Below are 25,713 nucleotides of genomic sequence, written 5' to 3' on the forward strand. Positions count from 1 at the left end.
TTCCCTCCATCCCGCCCAGAACTCACTTCTCAGGTCAGGCAACTGTGGCCTTGGATTCCACAAGGGATGGGCAACCAGGTGACTTCACCCAAGCTAGGACTCGTGGGCCTGAGGTGTTCTGTATTGGTTTCCCTTTTGTGGAAATACGTCTCTGCAGACATGGCACAGCATGTCAGGTGTCTCATGGCAGAAGCTGAGGCCTGACTTTGAGATGAAGAGTGTGTTCCTATTTCAAGTCACTACTACTACATGTGGAGAGAGGCTGGTGCAGGTGGAATGCCTAGGAAGGCTGCTTCCTTTGTAAAGGGGGGGGTGAAGCAGTGTAGCACAGAAGCAGGAAGATGATCTAGTCTGCTACTCTCAAACCTCCTAGGACACCTGTGGAGGTCAATTCGGTGCCTCGTGGTATGTACCTCCTTCTCCTGAATGGACGGTTTTCTCACAATGGCACCTGACTCCTGCCTGCTTCTCAGTTTGTCCTCACATTCCATTATTGGGAGCTGGAAGGGAAAGACACCAGGCAGCCTCTACTCCCTTGACCCATGTCAGATGAGCTGCCCTGGGCCCGTGTTCATCTTTGGAAGCCAACCCTGGATGGGAAGTGGCAAAAATGCAGGGGACACACACCGACTTCTCAGACTTCTCTCTGAGGAGCAGAACTGCATGGAGGGAGGGATTCAGGGCCATCGGGATGGGGTGGCACAACTTAGCCCCCATGAAGTGTCCACTCTGGGTGGTTCGGAGCGGCAGGTGCATGCTTCTGTGTTTGTCTAAGGCTTCTGTGTGCAGAGCGTTCGTTGCAGCCTTTGAGAGGTGTTTGTGAGGTCAGGAAAGGAAGACAGAACAGATATGTGCTGAGCATCCCGAGAGGATGGGTTAAGGAGGATGTGAGGCCCTTCCACTTTAGACAGTGGAGGTCCATCAAAGGCCTCACGGTGCCTGGAAGGACCTTGGAGAAGGCCCTTACCTGCCAGTGACCTTGCTGAGGGGCAGGCTCATGTCCAGGACGTTGGGACAGCCAGTGGGGACAGCCTGTGAGGACGAGGTGTCAGGGAGCTCCTCAGGGAGGCTCTCCCATCCCTGCTGCTGAGCTGAGCATTTCTTGGTAGACAGGGGCAGGGAACTGGGTGTGGGGGATCAAGGTCCCCAGGGAAGTCATTCTCAACCGCAGGTCAGACCATGAACATCCCGCCAGGACATCTGCACAACACACAGTTTCCTCGAGCCAAATGTCCTCTTCCACTGAGGTGTGCCCTCTGAGCCCCCAGAGAGCTTCCGTCCATGTTGCCCCTTCTCCTCTTCCATTCACCCCTTTCCTTTCTCTCCACAGCATCTCCACTGCTGGGCACGGATGTGGTCATGCACCCTGGGGCCTCACGCTCCTATCCTCCCCCCACTCCTGGCTCCCAACCCCAGCCAGCTTGGGAGCAGCACCTGCCACCGCCCATGGCCCCATTACTCCTGCCTGGCAGCACACTCTTGCAGCCACCTCATCCCATGACACCTCGGGTGACTCCTGCTGACCATGGCCCCATTGCCCCAGGGCTTGGCAACATCCCTGGCCCAGTCTGGTCAGGAGGGGGGTCAGCATTGCCCCACCAGTCTCAGGCCTTTGGGCGCCCTCAGGCCCCCCTCAATGGGAATGCTTCCAGGGCCCTCATGGGGAGTGCTTTGTGTCCTGCACCCCTTTGCATAGCAGGCCCTGCGGGGGACAGCGGGGTGGCTGCCCCAGCTATTGCAGCAGCTCAGGCTGGCAAGGGAGGCTTGGCCCCAGGCCTTCCTCCTCAAGCGGCACCACCAGCTGCCCAGATGGCCTTCATCCTGCCCCCAGGGAGCTCTGGGCTGTGGCCATATGGCACCTCTGGGGCAGGCAGCTTGCATGCCTCCCAGCACACGGGCCCTCAGGAGGACGCCTCTCACCATAAGAGCGTCTATCAGAACTTCCGACGCTGGCAGCGCTTCAAGTCCCTGGCCCGCAGCCACCTGCCCCAGAGCCCCGATGCGGAAGCTCTCTCCTGCTTTCTCATGTAAGTGACCTCTCAGGCCCTCATTAGCTCAGCTGGAGCCTTTGCATATACAGGACTTTGGCATGGACTCCCTGCTTAGGTTTCCAGGCATCCTTTCACCTCGAGAGAAGGAGGGTTGAAAGCAATGTCCATGCTATGAGGAGGCACGTCTGCACTCAGATGTGTCCCACGTCCAGTCCATGACATCCCGTCCGTGCCTTAGCTCAGCTACCACCACCATGCAAGACCAGTTGTCTCACTTTCTGCACTGCCATGATAACATGGAGTGCAGAAGAGCAGTCCGAGAGGGTCCTGCTCGGATGTGAGGAGCCAGAGTTTGAATGGGACCTGCTTCTCTGGTGCTACCTCCTTTCAACATGGACCTGGGCCTATGGCAGCCAGTGGGTATCACTTCAGATAAGGCTTAGGACATTCAGGCCCAGGACGGAGCTTTCTGCATGCCCGGTCCTTGTTGTTCTGAAGACGTCCAGTGTGAACGGGGAGGTGGTCGAGCTGTCCTAAGGGCAAGGGTCTATCCTCCTAGAGCTGTGAACCTGGCAGGAACATCCCTCCTAGACCCGAGGTCCCTCCAAAAAGGGGGACTAGGCCATCTAGTGCAGAGACCTGGGCAGAAGAATCCTTGGGCTTCTCAGACCTGTTAGCTGGTAGACTGGCGCCTGCCCTCCCGCATTGATGGGGCTGCATTTTATATGAGATGGCAACCCGCCCCCAGCCAGAGTGTCCCAGCTATAGCCAGGGAGTGGACAAGCATCGTCTGGTGAGTGGGAGGTGGTGGCACCAGGCACCAGGAAGGCTTGCGTTTGCTCTCCAGACACCCTCGTCTCCCCCTCTTGAGCCTGGGTTTGGCAGGGGTGGGGCCCATGGAGACCTTGGAGCTGGGTGGGGTTGGGCAGTTGGGGGCTGGGCTGTACCAAGAGACTGACCCTGAGGGCTTACAGCCCAGTGCTTCGCACCCTGGCTCGCCTGAAGCCCACCATGAGGCTGGAGGAGGGCATGCAGCAGGCCATGCAGGAATGGCAGCACATGAGCACCGTTGAGAGGATGGCCTTTTATGAAATGGCAGCAAAGTGAGTCAGGGTCCTGGGCCATGGGCGACATGGTGGGGTGGGTGGTGGGTGATGGGCAGGCCCCAGGGCAGGAACTGGCTGAGGTGCTAGCAATCAGAGAGGATGCAAGAGGAGGCTGGCACCTGACACCTCCTGTTCCCTGAATCCCCAACCCCTATTGGCCTCCAGAATCCCCTCTGCCACCTGGAGAGCTTGGCTCTTCCAGCCTGCCTGTCCCAGGAGCTCTGCCCTACCATGATGCTGATGTGGGGAGGCCTCAGGATGGCCTTGGGGAGCACGGCAGCCCAGGAGGGGGTCCCCTGAAGGCATGGGGGCTGTGCAGGGGTGAGGACTCCACTCGGCACCCTGGCGCCCCTTCAGGCTGGGTGCCTGGCCATCACTGACCTAGCATGTGGTAGGCCTCTCCTCATCAGCGGTGGCTGGAGTGGGCAGCCGGCCATCCTTGGGGAAGCCCATGGGTCTCTGGCCCTCCCTGTCATTTCTGGATGTGAATCTCCTAGTTTCCAAACAAAACCAAAGGAGCAGCTAGCTCTCAGTGGCAAGAGATGCCTCACCTCTAAGGGTATGATCCCCACTCCAGCCTGTGCTGGGCCCTGTCTCATGCGTGCTTTCCCGCACTCTCACTCCCAGCCCCAGGTTCTGGGTTCAGGCAAGGGCTCAGTGGAGATATGTGCCTGACCAGGCCATTGGCCATCTCCATTGTTTGGGTCAGACAAGGTCTGGGGGCACATGAGCAGGGGCCCCCACCACCCACCAGGTGTTCCCTAAGCCTGGTCCCAGAGATTGACCTGGGTCTCTGCTGGGCCATGCCCTCCAGCTCCAGGGCTGGTCAGGCAGGAGGAGGCCCAGATCTTGGACCTGCACCAGAGCAGCTCCCTGCTGCAACAGCACCTCACAGGGCCCTGATAGCCCCAAGGACACCCTCTCCTCACCCTCTGAGTTCTGCTGCCCTGGGTGGGCTCCAGAGCCCAGGTGGTTATCTCACTGGGGCCTGTCCCTCAACACCCCCCAGTTTCATGCAATTTGAGGCAGAGGATGAGATCAGGATGGCGAATGTGTCCTGCACAATGCAGGCACAGGGCACGCCACCTCTAGCTCCACCAAAGCTGGCTCCTCAGGAAACCACATCCCACAAAAGGGGCACTCAGTCTGTGAATCACCTTCCCCCTGGAGGTCAAGGCACAGGTAAGAGAGGCCTAGGCATGGTCCCTGTTCCCAGATTGGTCCTTTTCCCTCAAGGGGGCATTGGTCTTTCAACACGGATAGCCCCCGAGGGTGTCTCATTCCCCCTTTTCCCCTCTGCGGTGTGGACCTGGTCCATTTAGAACCTCATCACCCTTCTCCCTGTCTAAGGGGCCCCTGGGAAATCTGCCTAACAAGTGTGCTGGTGGGGAGACCCTTGATCATTAGATGTTCCACACGTTCTCACACCTGACTTTTACCTGTCCCTGACTTGAATCTGGCCTCCCACAAAACCTGAGGCTCTGGCTGCTCCTCCCCCTTCCCACAGGCATATCCATTGCCCCACAACAATGCCCTCCCATGTGCCTGCTCAGGGTTCAGCTTCTGGGCGCTGGGTCCCCTCACTTTCCCTTCCTCCTGCTCTGCCTCAGCCTGTGCTCCAAGGAAACACGGCCCCAGGGTCCAGCACACCCACCCAAGGCCACGCAGAGCCTGGCAGCTGCTGGAGAACAAGGCCCCCAAGGAGATTCCCCCTGAGGCTCGCAGGGAGCATGGGGACCTCCCGCAGGCACTGGTGGGTCCTGGACCCTCAGCCACAGGGGAGTCAGATATGGAATGTCAAGAGGATGGATATGAGCTGCCACAGGACGAGGACGGCTGCTTCCCAGACCCGGATCTCCTCAGCTACGTGGACAAGCTGTGTTCCCAGGAGGCCTTTGACACCAAGGTGGGCTGGGCCTGGAGTCTGAGACTCCAGGATTCCAGGGAGAGATGCTCTCAGCACCCTAGTTCTGGCTTTGGCCCAGGATAATGGGATTTATGCTCTGGTCCTTGACCCTGACATCTGTGTGTCTTCCTGTGTGTCTGAGTGTACTTTGGTGCATAGGATGTGTATATGTGGATGTGTAAGTTGGACATGTTGGTGTCTCTCTCTCTCTTTGTAGGCCTTTGTGTGTCTGTGTCGGTGCCTATGTGTTTGTGCTTTGGAGCCCATGTGTCTGCATGTGCACCTGCTTGTGAGTGTGTGTGTGTGTTTATGTGAGAGTAGACAATACCTATGGGAGTTTGAAAGCTCCCCCTTTGTGAGGGGGACTCTGGATTGGCCTCTGCTAGTCACGTTCCCCCCAGGCCTTCCTGCCTCCCAGGACACTCCTGCCAAGGCTGCTCACAGCCTCTCCTTCCATTCCAGGTGGAGGCGGTCATTCACCCCCAATTCCTGGCAGAGTTGCTTTCCCCAGAACCAGAGCTGGATCTCTCGGGCCTGGCTGAGGAGCTGGAGCAGGGGGACGGACTCTCCCCTGAAGAGGTGGCCAGGGGAGGGACTGACACTAGCGAGACTGGGGGCAGGGGGGCAACCCAGATGACCCTGGAAATCCAGGAGGAAAGGACCCAGGTCAGCCAGGGCCGAGGAGGGCCCTAGAGCAGGAGGCCCTGAAGGCTCTGGCCCTCCCTCCACGGACGGAGAGGCCCTGCACCCGGGAGGCTGCCCAGGTGGGTGCAGGGCAGGAGGAATGGAAGGGGAGGAGGGGAGCTGGGAACAGGGCAAAGACCCTGCTGGGGATTAGGTCCAGGAGGAAGGCAGGAGGGCCACAGGCTTTGTCTGTGGATGTGAGTCCCATCTCACCTCCCCCTGCCCATAAGCCCCGACTCTCCCTGGAGGGTGCAGAGCTGTCACTGTCCACCCCTCTCCCACCAGCTAGTGCAGAAACAAATCCTGGCCTCAGAGGGGGATGACAGGGTGCCAGACACTCCCAATCACAGGGCACCCCACCTGGACTCAAGACCTTCAAAGACTGTGGCCCGACAAGATGCCCAGAGGAACAAGCAAGGCCCACAGCCCGGGGTCAGAGATGAAACCTGTACACCCCAGATGGATTTCCATGGCCATCTAAGGCACCACCAAACAGACAGGCGCCTGTTCAGGCACAAAGGCTCTGTGCCCTCTCCAGGACTTCAGCAACCCCCTCAGGCTGGAACTGCACAGCCATTTCCTCGCCAGGGCACAACACGCTCGGGCCCTCCATCAGGACCCAGGGCCAGCATGGTTCTCAGGGAGGCCTCTCCTCTTAGTGGAGCCCCAGGGCTGCGTCACGGGTTCAGTGAGGATGAGGAGGAGCTCCCCAGCCTGGCCTTCCTCTTGGGCCTTCACCACAGCCTGCTGCCCTGGGGGCTGCCACAGAGCCCTGTCCCTGCCTCAGGTCTTGTGTGCACTGCAGGGCAGAGGGCCCAGCAAGCTTCCCAGGCCCCCTTTCCCCAGAGAATTGGCCTCAGCTCAGGCCCCCTGGAAGCTGCCAAGTCTAGAAAGCAGGCTCGGTGTGGAGGCCTGTCTGCTGCTGAGGACCTGGCCAGGCCTAGGGCTGACCTGCGAGGTTCTGGGAGGCACACCCTGGCTCTGGGGCTGGTTGACCCTTCCCAGCCCAAAAGGAGCAGGTGTGACCCAAGGAGGAAGTGGCACTGCAGCCAGTAAGCAACGGTGGGCCAGCCCTCCAGGGCCAGTCCAACTGGGCAGTCCCCATGGAAGCCTTGGGCTCCTCCAGGTCCCAGCAACCATCCTGGCTGCCAAAGGGGTGGGGAGGAAGGACAGAATGACCAGAGCCAGGAGGGGGTGTGGGTGGGTGGGGTTAGGTGGTGGGGACTTGGGTCTGGGTGTGTGTGGGTGGGCACAGTAGCTCCTTTGCCATGGGGGATGGATAAAATCATTCTGTTGTGAAATGCACTTGGTCCACTGTCATCTTGCATGTGCCTGTGTCCTCAGACACGGGTCCTCAGAAGACAGAGATGGGATCTGAGAGGAACGAAGCATGTGTGAGATTCCAGGCAGACTCTAACCACAGGTGAATGACTAAGTCTTTCCTCCACAGAGACAAGGATGCCCAGGCTGCTCCTGGGAGTACACAGCTCTCACTAGCCCCAGGGACAGCCTCATCATCCCTGTCTCTCCAGCCTGCTGGGCTAGGGGGCTTCTGGGGCATCGGTTCCATGCTCTGCATCCCAGAACACTCTGGGGATGGAGAGCTGCTTTTGTGCCGTTCAGCCCTCTGGACACTCACCAGTCGTGAGAATGGAGGCTGGAGGCAGCCCTTACCTCTAGAGAGTTTCTCTCTGCCTCTCTGAAGTGGCCGGATGTCAGCCTGGGGTTATCCTCCACTCCTCCAGGGTGTCCTGTGTGGTTTTCCTGGTCAGAGAGGAAAAGGATTGGCTGTAAGAATAGGACTTTCTGCTTCAGTGCCTTGTGGGTGGGGGAGCATCCTATCGTCTTAGTTGTGTTGTTGCAATGTTCAAAATGGTGGAGGCAGCTGCCTCTTCAGCCCAGTGAGGACAAAACAATCGGGGGAATGGGTGACTCAGATTTCATGGCCCATTAATGCATTTGGGGAGACTTAGATCATGTTGAGCTCAGTGTTCCCAACCTCATCAGCCCACTGGCTTCCACCCCCAGGTAGCTTTTGATAAAGAAGTCCTAAGACCTTATATAACCAGTGATAATTTTCTGATTTTAGTGAAGAGGGTTGAGGATCTAGGGTTTTTCCTGGGAACTTTCATATGCCACAGTGTCAGTGAGGGAAAAAAAATGGTTTTAATTTAATACATAAGGTCTTTGATCAATTCTTTGTGAAACCTGAATATATTTTATCTAATGTTTCTTGTGGAAATCAAGTTTTAGCTTTAGTAAACAAATGTACGTATTTGCAATGCAGTAACTTTACTTCTATTCTTTTCTGCAAATATCGGGGGTCAGCGAAAATGTCTTGTAAAGGATCACAATGTAAATATTTTCAGGCTTTAAAGACTATACTTCATCTGTTTTAAATTGTCAACTCTGCTGTTGTAGGATGAAAGCAGCCACAGGCAACACTTATTTTTAAGTGTGACCATGTTAAAACAAATCTGTATTTACCTAAACAGGCTGTTGGCCAGACTGGACACAAAGGCTGGTATACACTCCCCCCTACATGCACAATCCTTGGTCTTTTAAAACTTAAGTTCTGGCATCTTACATTATCAATGTAGCATTTACATTATCTTTATATCCTATGTTGGAATTTATTTATGATTGAAAAGTAAACTTTAAATAGCTTACATAATTTATGCATGATTATAGAATGTCTACACACCCTAACAGTGACAATGCCAGATCCTCTCACCTCCTGAGCCATGAAGGAACTTCTACATGTTTTGTTTAATGTACTCATGAATCTTCTGCCTTATCCTGAGCAATAAAACACACTTCAACCAATTCAAGAGAAATGAAATCATGAAGAATACATTCTTCAACCACAATGGAATCAAACTACACTTTAAATAACACACAACAGGAGAACCTCTAAAAACGTTGAAAGTTAACCACATAGTCATAAAAGATGGGTCAAGCAGGAAGTCATTACAAAGATAATAACAAAAAAATACATAGCACTAAGTGAAAACAGTGAAACATATCAAACTTGTAGAACCCTGCTGAAGCCAAGATGAGGGAAATATTTATAGCACTAAATGCTCACATTATGCGATTAAGAAATGTTTCAAATCTGTAGTTTAAATTTGTACTTCAAGAAAATTGAAAGAGCAAAATCAACTCAAAGGAGATGGATAGAAATAATAGAGATAAAAGCAGAAATCAATGTAATTCACACAGAAAAACTACAAATATGGAAAAAATTTCTTCAAATTTCTTCAAATGGTAAAATACAATTCATTAACCTGTTGTAATTATGACAAAACTAATAGACATGATACAAATCATCAATATCAGGCGGGAAATGGGCTCTCATGATAGATCCTGTAGTCACTAAAATGCCAGTGAGAGATTACTATGAACAGTTTTACTGTTCTCATGAATTGTGTCCTAGAGAAAATGGAACAACCCCTCAAAAATCAGATACCAACATACCTGATAAAATAGATAATCTGAAAAGTTACATAATCATTAAGGAAACTAAATTCATAATTTAAATTTTTCTGAAAAAGAAATGTCCTGGTCCAGATGATTCCCCTGAAGTATTCTACAAAACATTGGAAGTAGAACTGTCCATCATCTCTTCCAGAAATTAGAAGAGGAAACTTTTCCTAATCTTTTATGAGGCCAATACTAATTTGATACCAAAAGCAGACAAAGAAAGTACAAAATTGTAAAGGTATAGATGAGTATCTCTCATGAAGATACACACAAGCTCTCTCAAAACATTTAGCATTTTAAATCCATCATGCATATATAGAATGATACCTTATGACCAAGTAGAAGTAATTCTTCATATGCAATGTTGATTCAATATTAGGAACTCAGCAATGAAAAAGAGTTCCCTGCTGATAAAAATAACAACTTAGGTAAATTACCATGCAAGTTACACTGAATGAAAAAGCCCATCCCGAGAGGTTACATCCTGTATGATTCCACTTATATAATACTCTCGAGCCGATAAAATTAGGAAGAAAATAGTCAGGGTTACCTTTGATTAAAGATGAAGTTAAGGGGACAGAAGAAAAGTGGGTGTGACTAAAAGGGCAACATGAGGGATCCTTATGGAAATGAAACTCTTGTTTTGTGCCTTTACTTTGATGGTGAATCCATATGATAAAATTGCATGAGGTAAATACATGCACAGACACACACAGACATATACACACACAAAATTCATATATGAGAAACTTGGGAACCTGAATATAATCGATGGACTGTATCAACGTGAATAATTTTGTTAAACTCTTGTACTATAATTTTGCAAGATGTTGCCACTGGTGAAAACCATGAAGGGTACACAGGAGCGCTATAATTTCTTACAATTGTATGTGGATGTATAACTATCTCAAAATTCAGTTTAAATTTCTCAAAGAGGAAAGGTACATTTTAAGTACGAAAACTAGATAGAGACTCCTGCTTTGATCTTGCATATCTTCCAACCCTTTAGGGTTAGAAAAGAAAGTTTATGACATATTTCAGGAAATTTTCATTGTGTAAATTTTACAGTATTTGAGTTAGTTGGAACTCAAGTATTCCTGCTACAACATGATGGAACAGAGTAACCAGAAACGAAGAAAAACATACTTCATCTCTCTCTGTGCACATGCCTTTCTCCTCACCACGAGTTCTCTTTATATGATGGTTAATTTAGGTGTCAATGTGGCTGGGCTCAGTGCCCAGATACATGATCAGATGTCCTGGATGTTTCTGTGAAGGTATGTTTTGGATGAGATTAACATTTAAATCCTTGGGCACTATAAGTAAAAAAGATTACCCTCTATGATATGGGTGGGTTTCATCAAAGCAGCTGAAGGCTGTAAAAGAACAAAGAATGATCTTCCCTGAGCAAAAAGGAATTTTGCCAGCAGACAGCCTTTGGACTCATCAAAATTCTTTCCTGAGTCTGCAGGCCTGCTGGACTCCCCATCAGATTTTGGGTTAACTGTGCCTCCAAAATCTCATGAGTCAGTTCCTTAAAATGAACCAATATCTATCCCTATACACATTTCTATTGGTTGAAACTTCTCTGGAGAACCCTGACCAATACACTTCATATTTCTGCCCTTCCCCCTCTTTTTTCTTTCCTTTCCCTTTCAGAAACACTCACTGCTTTATCTCCCTCTGCATAGAGATGCACTGACATTCTAGGGTCTTAATAAGTTTGGTCTCTCTCTCCCTCCCTCCTCTTTTCCTTTCTTTCAGTCCCATGTTCTTCGATTTGGGAAAAACATCATGAAAAGAATTAGGTGGTAGTAGTTGCAAGTTTTGTGCGAATTATCCCTACCCTTGAGGGAAATTACAAGGGTGCAGCTAGATGATAGCAAGTTAAGTGCTCTCTCCATACATCAGCTGTCTCCACAATCCATGGGTTACAGACTGGAATCAGAGCTGTATGGCTTTTGGAATATAATGAGGGTTTGAAGCTATGATAAGAGCACACAGACCTCAGCTAGCTGGAAGCAGACAGAGAGGTCATCACCTGGAGGAATCCCCAAGACACATGGACATCCTTTGTAACTGAATAGCTGGGTGCCAGAGTGTTTGGACCACTGATCTCCCCGTCACAACAGGTGGTGGGCTTACTTACCATTTCCACAAGGACAAATCTCAGTTGCATTTCTTGAAGATGTGGTTGATGTAAGGATGCTCCAATAAACCTCAGCCAATTTGGTGTTTTTCATCATCTTGACATTGTGTCACTCCTGACTTCATCCTGCAAAACTGAGCCAAGAGTTGTACCTTGCTGAAACTGTACTTCTTAACTTGGGAACATAGCCAATGCAAAGTATACTTCTAGAAAACCTAACACAAATTCTGAGGCATATGGTTACAGGCAGAATCAAAGTCCAAAACAACTCTTGGAAATTGAAAGTATTCCTGTGAGCCACAATTAAGCTTATTTTCCTTGAGTGTACAAAAGCCAACAGTATTAATTTCTTCATATGGGGAACAGCTAGTATACACAAAGTCACAGTATTCATGCCCTTCCTTTTTTCATATGCCACCTCTTTTTTCTTCTATCAGCATTCCTGTGTATGTGTGTATGTAGGCATTTATAATCATGCATAAATGATGTAAGATATGTAAAACTTTAATTTTCAATCATAAATAAATTTAAACTTATTAAGAAAATGTAAATTCTGCATTAAGAATGAAGGACTCCAGAATTTAAGCTTTTAAAGAACAAAGATTATGGGAGTTCCCGTTGTGTCGCAGTGGTTAGTGAAATCACCTAGGAACCATGAGGTTGTGGGTTTGATCCCTGGCCTTGCTCAGTGGGTTAAGGATCCAGCAATGCCTTGAGCTATGGTGTAGGTCACAGATGTGGTTCGGATCCCACGTTGCTGTGGCTCTGGTGTAGGCCGGTGACTATAGCTCTCATTGGACCCCTAGCCTGGGAAACTCCGTATGCCATGAGAGCAGCCCAAGAAATGGCAAAACGACAAGAAAAAAAAAAAGACAAAAGATTATGCACATAGGGGTTGGCACAGGCCAGCCTGTGGGTCTAGTCTGGCCCACTATCTGTTTTGGTAAATACAGTTTTACTGTAACATGGTCACACTTGTTTGGGTGTTGCCTGGGCCTGCTTTCATGCTGCAACAGCAGAGTTGATTATTTGCGACAGGTAAGGTATCGTCTTTAAAGCCTAAAATATTTTACAGAACATTTTTGCTGACCCCTGATATTTGTAGGAAAGAATAGAAGTAAAATGATTGCATGGCAACTACATATATTTGTTTACTAAATTTAAAAATTCTGATTTCCGTAAGAAACGTTAGCTAAAATACAATTATTAGGGATTTGTCAAGGTTTCAATTAAAACCTTTCATATTAAATTTAAAAAAATAAAACATGTTTGCTACTCCCACAGCTTACAGAAGTTCCCAGGAAACCTATGCCTGCTGAGGCAATGCCAGATCCCAAAGCCATTGTGCCACAGAGGGATCTCCAAATTCAAAAAGTTTTTAAAGAACAACACATCAATTTTGATGTTAAAATCTTTAAGGCCACACTTTTAGAATTCATATACACTGTTTATAGAGAAGCTGTATAAGGTCATATGATTTGTACCACTCACTGCAAATCACTGAACCACTGATTTTCTGATCAGTTATAATGCATATTTGCATTTTATCTTAAATTTGCTGTTGTTTTATCTGAGCAAAAAAAATATATGTTGGAAATTTGATATATTTCGGTTAATTAGGCTTTTCATGGTATAATAGGTCAGAATCTATTATAACGTATATTATGCTCAGTATATTTTACACTATGATATAATTATGAAGATATATTATGAAATTTGTCTAGTACTAAAAATGTTTCCCTTTATACACCAAGTCTTAAAATTTTTTAATTGTTTTACAGCAGTGAATGCACAGCATTCTTGATTTTATTGTAACCTAGTGCTGTGGTCATTCATTTAACTCACTGCTATACAGTTCCTCACAATTACAATTGCAGCTAGAGAAGGAGATGTGTCTTTAAGGAGCCAATTGGCATGGATATTTTTTGCTTTTTGTTTGGAACATTTGAGATTATGTATAATTATTGAAGTACGTATTGGTTTGAAAATATCAACTGGTACAAGAACAGCTTTAGATTATTTAACAGAGTTTATACATTGATTTTTTCCTACATTCTGGAAAATGGTATGATTAACTGAAAACTATTTTTAGGTCTCTTTTTATTGAGGAATTTCTGGATGTGGAAAACCGTGTTAAGGTTTAGGGTTTCCCAAAGTGGATATTGTCATTTTTAATCACTTTTAGCTACTTTGCCACACTGTGAAGTAAGGACAAAAATGATGAGGAGTGAACAGTCTGATTAGAAGCTTTGGCTCCCAGAAGGGCAGTGTTAGCTGTATTTAAACCCATCACCATATTTAATACAGAAGACACTGAACAGGGCGTCTGCAATGATGTGTAGTTTCTTGCTAACCTTAGATTTTGGTAACCCAGCTGGGAATAAAAACAAGCCAAGAGGAAGGCAGTGGGTGCTCTTCTCTTCCCATCACATCACATACAAGGAGGTAAGAGTGAAATGCTGAAAGATCAGCTGTCAGAACCTTAGCATCACAACTAAGTATGGAACCTGCTGGTCAGAAATGCACACACCCACCATGAGTTCTGAACACGTGGGCAGCCATGCTTAACAAGGAAATTCCCTGAGAGTTCAGTGAGCTGAACTAGAGCACATTCAATGCTGAGAGACCAGCCATGGTGGGACCCATGATGGCCAGATCTGTACACCAAGACTGAAAGGATGTGCACAGTCCCAGTGGAAGTCCAGCAGGGCCAGCACTTGTGGATGACTATCAGAGCCATTTCCCAGGAGCCTCTAGATCTAGCAACACCTACACACATATATATAGAGAGAGGAAATCACTGAGGAAGGGAGGAGGGAGGACACAAACTAAGTTTACTGGATGGCTTGCCGAGGAGGTAATGGAGGAAGGGGTTTCCTGGAAGCTCTTCTTGTTAGTATTGGTAGCTAGGGTCTTTCCCCAGATGGGAGGAGTAATTTTCTGTAAAGGACCAGATTGTAAACATTTTAGGTGTTGTAGTCTTTATTGTCAGTGTCGCAAGCACTCACCTTGGCTGTTGTATGTGAAAACTGCCATAAACAGTACAGAAAGATCAAGTGTGGCTGTGGTCCAACAGACCTCCACTCACAAAACCCGTGGTTAATTGGACTTTGCTGACCACTTTTGTAGAGTGTTTATTAAACACATCTCATGTTTGGTGAGTCAGGTACGTCTGCCAAGGTCTGGTATATTGCACTTATAGTTCACAGTACTTTTCCTCATCTTAGGGTGAAAAAAAGCAGTGTAATGGAACAAGGCCTGCAAATTTGATATCTTTAAGAGCTTTTTTTGGGTGGAAATATTATTTCTTTTTCTTTTTTTTTTTTTTTATATTTTAGGGTTGCACCTGTGGCATATAGAAGCTCCCAGGCTGGGGGTTGAGCTGGAGCTACAGAGGCTGGCATATACCACAGCCACAGCCATGCAGGATCCAAACCACATCTGAGACGTACACAGTAGCTCATGGCATCATTAGTTCCTGACCCACTGAGCAAGGCCATATATGGAACTTACAACTTCATGGATAGTAGTCAGCTTCATTTCTGCTGTGCCACAATGTGACTCCTGGAAATTCTCCCATTTACAATAATTTGTAAAGGGAAGAAAAGAAAAGAGAGGATCTCAGATTGACTGGGGTCACCACGAACCAAAATCCTTAAAGGGATTGCTGGCCTAGACTCTGTCTCTGAGTTTCTCTACCTAGTCCACACGCCACGATCGAGAACTGAGGATGTAATCCTCTAGGAAATACTTGTTAAGGATGGAGGAAAAACCTTCCAGGTCATTTCCAACACGCACCTCTCAGCACCTTTTTTAGACTGCTATAACTCATTCCCTCAACTGTGGAGAACACCATGGTATTTGCTGTCTTGGGAGACATGAAAAGAATCAGTGTGTTTTTGTTCTGACTGCTGGCCCTGTGTGAAGGGAGATATGTCTTAAAATGGCCTTCATTCTCAACACTTCCTCAGTCTTCCAACAGCTAAATGAGAGCCAGAAGCTGCACACTCATGTTCCCACAACACAAGTGAAGGACATCTTCCCCCACTGCCAGCCCTGTGATCACTGGCCTCATCCTGTGAGTCTTGCCCCTGTGCCAGCCACCCAGACCCAGGACCTCAGGCAAACCCTCCCCAGTCATCTAGTCACAGGCTAAGGAGCTGGATACCCACTCCTATATCCAGCTCAGGCCATGCCTCCTCAGCCAGTGCCCCAGTGCTCAGTCTGGGACTGGCCACTTTCTTTTGCCTTGGGCCCTGAATGATCATGCACGATCAATCTCCACAGGCCTGAAGGCTTTGGTGGTACAGGGGGATTTGCATGGAATAAAAGCAGAGTTTGTAGTTTGGGGAAATTAGAAAATCTTGACTGGATGGATTTCAGAAGAACAGATGAAACACTGGTTCTAGTACCTCAACTGGAGTTGTGGAGAATTTGAGTGGACCTTGGCCAGCTTTGGTGGGGGCAGCTTGGGAATACCTGGAGATGGAGACTGGGGCACCCTGTTTCCAATGAAGCCTCTTGGCTTTAGTCATGTCTCCCAGAGCCAGAGCTAAAAGGGAAGGGATGTGTGTGTGTGTGTGCGCTTATATGCATGTATACCTGCACTTGAACCCCTTTGCTAGTATATACTTGTGCATGTGTGGTGTGGTGTGTTTTGGGGCCAATACAAAGAGAAAGTGACATCTCTTTCTTCTAAGCAAGTGGTGATAATTGTCTTCCATATGGAATCAAGCAAAGGAACAAAAACCCTGTCAACTTCTTTGTTAAAATGGTAGAATGAAAGGAAACAACACTCTTCTGTTAAATATGCAGAATCCTTTAGAGGCACTGTAATGCCTGGTTTATGGCTGTGCCCAGCCAAGGGCATGATAAACAGTCTATCTGGTCAGTCTATGTAGGAAGTTTCTGGGTTCCTCACCAAGCCACATTTTATTCCTTCTTGGGAGGCTGGGGGTTAGGAATGGCACCTACCCTGCCTTACCACCTACCTCCATGGCTCCTCTGAAGAAATGGTCTGAGGAGAAGAGGTGGTACAGAGGGACATGTAGCTCCAGTATATAGGAGGCCCATGGGTTTCCCACAAGAGGGGATAGCAGGCTTTGGAGAAAGAATTGGGTATTCATTTATGCTTTTAGACCATGAATCTCTTACTCCAATGGCTACAGGGGCTGAACCATTCCTTTGCATGAGAGGCCCAGGCCCACAGTGGGGATTGAGAATGGGGGGCTTAAGCTAACTTTGAGACAGTGCTTGCTCCTTCTAGTCCTGCCCTTAGCCCTTCCTCTAAGTTTTTTGAGCTCCATTGTTTTACTTTATTTTTATTTTTAGTGCCAGACCTGTTGCATATGGAAGTTCTCAGGCTATGAGTCGAATCAGAAGTACAGCTGCTGGTCTACAGCACAGCCACAGCAATGTCAGATCCAAGCTGACTTTGTGACCTACACCATAGCTCATGGAAATGCCTGGTCCTTTACCTACTGAGGGAGGCCAGGGGTGGAACCCACCTCCTCATAGATACCTGTCTGGCTCCTGATAGCTTAACCACAATGGGAATTTACTTTTTTTCTTCTTTCTTGCTTTCACTTTTTTTTTTCCATTCTTATGGCATGCGGAATTTTCTAGGCTAGGGATTGAACCTGAACAGATGTAACCAGGGTCACAGCTGGAACCAGGGCCACAACAGTGAAAATACCAGATCCTTAACCTGCAGAGCCTGAGGGAACTCCAAGCTCCATGGTTTTTGTCCTTCCCTTTAAAGGTCTGTGGCAGAGGCTCTTGGCAGCACCTGGTTTCCTTCACTGGGGTGCCTCTTTCCTGGTGGCTGAGTGTTGTTTCTAAGGGTTCACAGCTGCTTCCTTCACAGGGCATTACCCACACCCAGGCACAGACTTCCTTATTCGAGAAGTCACAAGCCTATGCTATCAGCAGAAACTGGTATCTGGCAGGGGGTAGGGTCAAATTGAGCCCTTTCATCTCCAGGGGGACCAACTCTGTGTTCTTCATGTTCCAGAGAGAGGTCCCTTGAGGACCAGGATAAGGTTCTCTTTCTTCCCCTGCCTTATCCTATTTTCCTCAGTCCCCAGTTCATGAGCACATTTTCAAGGATTTTCCCAAGTGTCCCCATCTAAGATTCGCTTCTGGTGATCTTGCTCTAATGCACTGGGTACGAGAAGAGTCCTAAGAAACACATGCAATTCTAGAAATGGATCACCTTTTAGCACACAAGCAAGGATGACTCCATGGGTATGTTGTATGGAGTATTCCTAATCTCTGGTGTGCTTCAGCAGTAACTGTCCATGAAGTGCAGACACTGGCCAGGTCATCCTTTAGTCCTGGGTAATAATAACTAAGAGGATAGTAACTAAGGACAATGGCCTTATGCCTTTGTAGATTCATGCCAATGCTCTAATGAGGGAAGATAATAAAGCCTAATATCCCTTACAGGGGAATTCACAGTGTCTCTCTGGGAGTATGGAGGACACTTTCCTCCCAAATTAGCCTCTCCATGAGTCAGGAGATAGATGGGATCGAGCATAAACATTTCCTATCAGCCACCTATTTATACCTGAAGATAAAAATGCAAGAACAAGTTAAAGAAGTGGAATTGGCCTTTTTGGACACTTAAAGCAATGAACACATCATGGGCATTTAGGGCCTAAGCCCTGCTTGGGTCAAAGATAAAGAGGTCACACACTTCCTATCCTTAGGGCGAAGGAGAACCAACTTCACATGCACAGAAAGACTCCTCTGGGTCAGAAAGGGAGGGGTCACCAGCCAATAAAAACTTAGGCTATGTTACTGCCAGTGAGGAATCCATCTTGACCCAAAGATGTGCACGCATATTGGGGAGGACCTGGGTCCGATCAGGTGTGCAAAATGAAATAAGAATTTTGGCCAATGGGAAACAAAGACCCAGATGAACTTCCCTAAGTGTTTTAAATCACTTCTCTGGGACACTCCTCAATGATGGGGATGATTGCATTCTCACTCCTCCTTTGTGTGTATCCTACTGCTTTGCCTCTGCCTTAGACAAACAGACAACATAGCTAAGTCTACTGTGTTTCTAACAATAAACTCTGTACCTGATTTCACAGACTTTGCTTGCTTTAAATATTCTTGCCTTCAACAGGGGGTGAGAATCAAGGCAATTCAGTTGGTAGTCCCCAGCTGGTCGAGTGGCTAATATTCCTGTTTCATCCAGGCTTCCCAGCTTCCATTCCTGAACAGAGAATTAAGATCTCACTTCAAGCCATCACTCTCTGCCATCTCTCCAAAATCATCAGCATCCTCATCCATCCAGGCCAGATGTGACCTGAGTTAAACTCATGTGCGGGATTCCAGTTTGTACTTATGGTACATCCCACATGTGAAGATCATCAACGTTTTGCTAAACCCTTTGAAGCTGGTTAACCCTGTGCATCTATCAGCTGGTCTCTATGATCTTTCCCTTCTTCCCTTGAGCCAATTGCCATGGGGAAATTCTGAAAAATACCAGCTATTTGCTTAAGAAGGGCTGGGCAGCTTCGTCCTAGGCCCTGTAAATATGGTTGTAGCTACTCTGTAACCTTTTCACTTTGGCTTATATGAAGTGGTTTAGGTTAAGTTTGGAAAGCATGGAAACTGCAGCCAGACAGGTAGGCTTCAAATCCTGGCTTATTTAACTATGGCTTAAGGGAAAGTTACTTAACTTCTCTGCAATGCTGTTTACAGAACTTTAAATGGAGTAAGAGCGTTGCAGTAATGGCATCCATCTCCAAGGGATGCTGTGAGAATAACATATGTTAATAAAGGTAAAGTGCTTTGATTAGTGTCCAGCAAGCAGGATGTGTCATATAATGTTAGCTGTTATTATTGCAAGTCATTACTCTTGAGTAAATACAGACTGCAATCTTCAGTTAGAGAATGTTCTTTTGATAAAACTATATTTCATTCTTCCATGTGTTAGGCAGATTGGTCCCTAAGTCTGAAGTCATCCTGGACTTTGAAGATAGCATAGAAAGTAGGAAAATATTACAAAGCTATATTAAAATTCTAGATCTTTTTCTACATTTCTCTTTATCCGATAGTTTATGTCCTAACATAAGTAGGTATCTGTTCAATCACACCTTTATCACCTTGTATTAAAGAGCTCTAATTTTTCTTTTCTTTCTTCTTTTCTCTCTTTCTTCTTTCCCTTTCTTAAGGCTGCACACATGACATATGGAAATTCCCAGACTAGGGGTTTGTTGACTTCCACTCTGCCACAGTGGGAACTCCTAGATCCCTAATTCTCTTGCCTAGAACAAATGGATATTCTCTCATACTTACCCCATCCAGACTATTTAAAATAGCAAGGTCTGCACCTTGAAACTCCATTTCCTGGTGGGTAATTCTTTATCAAGAATACAAGCAATATAACACCATGCACAAAAACAAAATCAAAATGGGTTAAAGACCAAAATGAAAGGCCAGAAACTTACATCAAAATTCTTGGAGGAAAACAGGCAGATCACTCTTCGATAAGTATGGCAGCAAACCCTTTTTGATGCCCCCTCTAGAATAATGAAAAAGAAAACAAAAATAAAGAAATTGGGAATTGCCATTTTGGCACAGCCTGTTATGAAACTGACTAGTATTCATGAGGACACAGGTTTGATCTCTGGCCTCACTTAGTGAATTAAGCATCTGTGGTATAGGTCACAGATGAGGCTCGGATCCCACTTTGCTGTTTCTGTGCTGTAGGCTTGCAGTTGCAGCTCCAATTCCACCCCTAGCCTGGGAAATTACATATGCCACCATGCCCTAAAAGGAAAAAAAATGGACCTATAAACTCAAAAGCTTATACACAGCAAAGGAATCCATAAAAAAAATGAAAAACAACCCACACAATGAGAGAAAGTACTTGAAAATGAAGCAAATGACAAGGAATTCACCTCCAAAATATAAAAATGGTTCATATAGTTCAGGTTAAAAAATAAACAATCCATTGAAAAATGGGCAGAAGACCTAAATACACATTCCTCCAAAGACAGAGTGATTTCCAAAAAGCACATGAAAAGATGCTAAGTGTAAATAATTACGGGAGAAATGCACATAAAAACTACAATGAGGTCTCACCTCACACCAGTCAGAATAGCCATCATCAAAAAGTCTACAAATAAGGAAAGAGAACCCTCCTATCATGTTGGTGGGAATGTAAATTGGTACAACCGCTAAGGAAAACGGTGTGGAAGTTCCTCAGAAAATAAATGTACACCTGTCATATGATACAGCAGTCACCGACAGCCCAAGGTATGGTGTGGCTGTGTGTGTGTGTGTGTGTGTGTGAGTGTGTGTGTATTTATTCAAAATATCTCCAAGGAAGATATACAAAAGGCCAACAAGCACATGAAAAAATGATCAACACCACTCATCACTGATTATTAGAGAAAAGCAAACCAAAACTACCATGAGATACCACATCACACCAATCAGAATGGCCATCATTCATCAGTCCACAAATAACAAATGCTGGAGCAGGTGTGGAGAAAACAGAACCTTCCTGCACTGTTGGTGGGAATGTAAACTGGTACAGCCACTATGGAGAACTGTATGGAAGTACCTTAGAAATCTATTCATAGAACTACCATATGATCCAGCAATTCCACTCATGGGCATATATTTGGACAAAATGTTCCTTCAAAAAGACACATGCACCCACATGTTCACTGCAGCTCTATTTACAATAGCCAAGACAAGGAAACATCTCAAATGTCCATCAACAGATGAGTGGATAAGGAAGATGTGGTATATATACACAATGGAGTCCTATTTGGATATAAAAGAGAATGAAATAATGCCATTTGCAGCAACATGGATGGAACTAGAGGCTCTCATCCTGAGTGAAATAAGAGAAAGACAAATGCCATATGATATCACTCACATCTGGTATCTAATATACAGCACAAATGAACCTTTCAACAGAAAAGAAATTCATGGACTTGGAGAATAGTCTTGTGGTTGCCTGGGGGGAGGGGGAGGGAGTGGGAGGGATTGGGAGTATGAGGTGATCTGATGCTTGAGTTTAAACTATTGCTCTTGGACTGGATTAACAATGAGATCCTGCTGTGTAGCACTGAGAACTATGTCTAGATACTTACAATGGGAGAAAAATTATGTATATATGTATGTGTAACTGGGTCCCCATGCTGTACATTGGGAGAAAAAAGTGTGTTGGGGGAAATAACAATATAAGATACATTTTAAAAATATATCACCATTGGATACTTCCAAACAAACACTGTGGTTTTGTTTTTCTTTTTGTCTTTTTAGGGCCAAACTTGTAGCATATGGAGGTTCCCTGGATAGGGGTAGAATCAGAGCTCTAGCTGCTGGCCTCCACTACAGCTACAGCAATGCCAGCTCTGAGCCACACCTGTGACCTACACCACAGCTCATGGAAATGCTGAATCCTTCACCTGCTGGGCAAGGCCAGGGGCTGAACCTGTGTCCTCATGGATGCTGGTCAGATTCATTTCTACTGAGCCATGAGGGGAACACCCAATCAAATACTTTTAAAAGGAAAAGTCCTAGGTCACCATGTATTTAATACTCTTTGCTAAATATTTGAATCTTAAATGTTCGTAGAATGGAACATCAGAATTTATCTCAAAGTAACACTTTATATTAATTTGCAATCAATTCCCAAAAGCAGTATAGGCATCTCATATCAGAAAACTTCCAACCAGTAACAACCATTACATCTTCCCAAATGCAAGCTAGACTTGAAGAAACAGGAGCCATACCACCACCAACAACAACCAGACAAACAGCATTAACATCAAATCATGATAAGAAGGGAGAATCTGATTTCTACAATGTCTACTTACATTTTTTAACACAAAAGGTTTCAACAAAGTATTATGAGGTATGGAAATTAAAAAAGGAAATATGATTCATGCGGTGAGGCATTACAAGGACTTTTAGTCACTCTCTTATATATTCCCATAGTACAAAGTGAAATTTGGAACAAAGAACTAAAAAAACTCAGGAAACTGGTGCCTAACCAAATGGAGAATGCTAATAGAGAGACAGAAATTACAAAAAGGAATCAAATGTATATTCTAGTGTTGAAAAGTACAGCTGGGAATGAAAAAGGCATTGGGGGAATTACTAACAGATTTGAGCTGGCAGAATAATGAATTGGCCTATTTGAAGAAGAACTGACTGAGGCTATCCACTCTGAGGAGTGGAGAGAGGCAAGAATGGACAATATTGAGCAGAATGTAACAGACACATAGGACACCATTAATTAGGCCAACATACATATAATAGGAATCCACATGATACATATAATAGGAATTACACCCAGAAAAGGGAATCAGAAGTCAGGGAAAATATTGGGAGAAAAATGCCTCAACTCCTCAAATATGATGAAATACATGAATGTATACATCCAAGAAACTCAATGAACTCCAACAAGATAAACTACAGGTCTACACAGATACTATAGTTAATTGACAAAACCCATGACAAAGAGAATTTTGAAAGCATCAAGGAAAAAGCCTAGTAGATTTTCATATTTAGGGAATGAAAAAGAAGAACTATGAACCAAGAATTCTGTATCTGATAAAACTACCTTTCAGAAATGAAGGAGAGGAGTGATATAGGCAAGATGGCAGATTAGGAGGCTCCAGGTCTTTAACGCCATAAAAATATCAAGGAAACAATCAGGTAAGAATAACTTTGTGGAAGCTCTAGAAGACAAAGAGTAATCTGAAGCAATCAAGTGAATAGCCAATTGAGAAAGGGTCACACTCAAAATGATAGCAAATTCCATGATATTCTGCCTCCTCTATTCCTCACCCATTGTGAATGAATATGGTACAGTAGAGGACCCAACCACTGGTCCTCCATTGGGAGAAACACAAGAGTGCAACTTGATTGCAGGGTTTGGCAGGCCAGGCACTGTCTCCAGAATCTGATTTCTGTCTCACATGACTTGAAGCTGAGATAGGGATGGTGGGACATTTTACATATCAGTAAAATGATGATGGATTCAATGGCAAAGGAGAAGTTCATGGCAACTGTAGACCTGCACACATGTGGAGGTCAGAGATGACTGACAGAAGAATGCAATAAAACATGTAAGGGCCAAGAAGACAAAGGTGAGGTTTTTAGGGAAATTAAATACTTAAAAGCAACTGTGTGTGGGGGAGAGGATTAAGGCGCTGGGGAAGCACACACACACTCCCAGTGAAGGCACATCCTCAGAAAAGACCTGAGAGCACTGGTCTGTTTAGTAAAGTTCTTCATTTGCACATATCCAAGATACAAGACTGGGTAACGTGGCGTTGTTTTTTTTTTTTTTTTTTTTTCCTGCATATGCAACTTTTTTAAAAATTTTTTTATTTTTTTATTTTTTATTTTTTTTTTGTCTTTTTGCCATTTCTTTGGGCGGCTCCCACAGCATATGGAGGTTCCCAGGCTAGGGGTCGAATTGGAGCTGTAGCCGCCGGCCTACACCAGAGCCACAGCAATGTGGGATCCGAGCCGCATCTGCAACCTACACCACAGCTCACGGCAACGCCGGATCCTTAACCCACTGAGCAAGGGCAGGGACCGAACCCGCAATCTCATGTTCCTAGTCGGATTCGTTAAGCACTGCGCCACGACGGGAACTTCTGCATATGCAACTTTTGATAAATGCTCACAAAATATAGAAATAAAAAGGTAGATGTGGCTCATTCAAAGGAACATTAATAAATCTGAAGCAAATGAGCATAAAGAAACATAGGCTTCACAGTGGCTAGATGAACTTTTCCTTTTTCTTTTTTTCTTTTTTTTTCCTTTGTCGTTTTGCCTTTTCTAGGGCTGCTCCCATGGCATATGGAGATTCCCAGTCTAGGGGTCTAATCGGAGCTATAGCCACTGGCCTATTCCAGAGCCATAGCAATGCAGGATCCAAGCCACATCTGCAACCTACACCAGAGCTCACAGCAATGCTGGATCCTTAACCCCTGAGCAAAGCCAGGGATCAAACCTGTAACCTCATGGTTCCTAGTCAGATTTGTTAACAACTGAGCCACAACAGGAACTCCTAGATGAACATTTTAAACAACTGCCTTAGGTATTCTGAAATAGCAAAAGAAGAACACACATAATTAACAAAAGGAAGTCAGCAAGGTGGAAGGTAGTGAATGAATAAACGTAGAATATAGACAAAGACATAGAATTTATTTCAAAAAAGAAACAGAGGGTCTTGATCAGGAATGGATGTTGGACTTTGTCAAATGCTTTTTCTGTGTCTATGGAGATGATCATATGATTTTTGACTTCTGTTAATGTGGTGTATGATGTTGATTGATTTGCATATGTTGAACCATCCTTGTGAACCTGGGATGAACCCTACCTGGTCAAGGTGTATAATTTTTGGATATGTTGTTGGATTCAGCTGGCTAAGATTTTGTTGAGAAATTTTGCATCTATATTCATCAAAGATATTGGCCCGATAGTTTTCTTTTTTGGTGGTATCTCTGTCTGGTTTTGGAATTAGGGTGATGATGGCATCATAGAATGGTGGGAGTATTCCTTCTTCTTCAACCTTTTGAAAGACTTTAAGGAGGATGGGCACTAGATCCTCTTTATATGTTTGATAGTATTCGCCTGTGAAGCCAGATGGCCCTGGACTTTTATTTGTAGGGAGTGCTTTTATGACTTCTTGAATTTCATTTCTAGTGATTGGTCTGTTCAGTTGGTCTGTTTCTTCTTGATTCAGTTTTGGCAGGCTGTAAGAGTCTAGAAAATTGACCATTTCTTCCAGATTGTCAAATTTGTTGGCATAGAGTTGTTCATAGTATTTTCATATGTTTTTTTTTATTAGTGCAGTATATGTTGTGATTTCTCCTTTTTCATTTTTAATTATATTTGAGTTCTTTCTCTCCTCTTTTTAGTGAGTCTGGCCAGGGGTGTGTCAATTTTGTTTACCTTTTCAAAGAAACAGCTCTTGGTTTTATTAATTTTCTCTATTGTTTTTTTTTTTCAATTTCTAATTTATTGAATTCTTCTTTGATCTTTATAATTTCCTTCCTTCTGCTGACTTTGGGTCTTTTTTGTTCTTTTTCTAATTTGCTTAGATGGAAGGTTAAGCTGTCAATTTGGGATCTTCTTTTTTGAGAAAGGCCTGTATCACTATAAATTTCCCTCTGAGCACTGCTTTTGTGGCATCCCATAGATTTTGAGAGGTTGTGTCTTCATGATCATTTCTCTCAAGGTATTTTTAATTTCCTTCTTGATTTCCTCATTGACCCATTGGTTTTTTAGTAGCATGTTGTTTAGTCTCCATGTAGTAAGTTTTTTCTCATTTCTTTTCCTGTGGTTGATTTCTAGCTTCATGGCATTGTGGTCAGAGAATATACTTGAGATAATTTCTAT

General features: G+C 45.5%; 1 protein-coding gene across 1 annotated transcript in view; it reads right to left on the reverse strand.

Moving 5' to 3' along the window:
• Window positions 1-25,713, reverse strand: part of LOC102160834 (NUT family member 2D-like) — a 135,381-nt gene that overhangs the window by 47,453 nt on the left and 62,215 nt on the right. The window contains exons 6-8 of the mRNA XM_084994667.1: window positions 18,405-18,541; window positions 11,320-11,453; window positions 7,362-7,451 (exon numbers count right to left, since the gene is read on the reverse strand). The gene's annotated coding sequence lies outside the window, so the exon portion shown is untranslated. The remainder of the gene's footprint in view (window positions 1-7,361; window positions 7,452-11,319; window positions 11,454-18,404; window positions 18,542-25,713) is intronic.

This window comes from Sus scrofa, chromosome 14, assembly GCF_054392235.1.
Source record: "Sus scrofa isolate SSC_HxYL_T2T_F1_AM1 chromosome 14, Sscrofa_HxYL_maternal_Yorkshire_Landrace_v2.0, whole genome shotgun sequence".
NCBI classification, from domain to species: Eukaryota; Metazoa; Chordata; class Mammalia; order Artiodactyla; family Suidae; genus Sus; species Sus scrofa.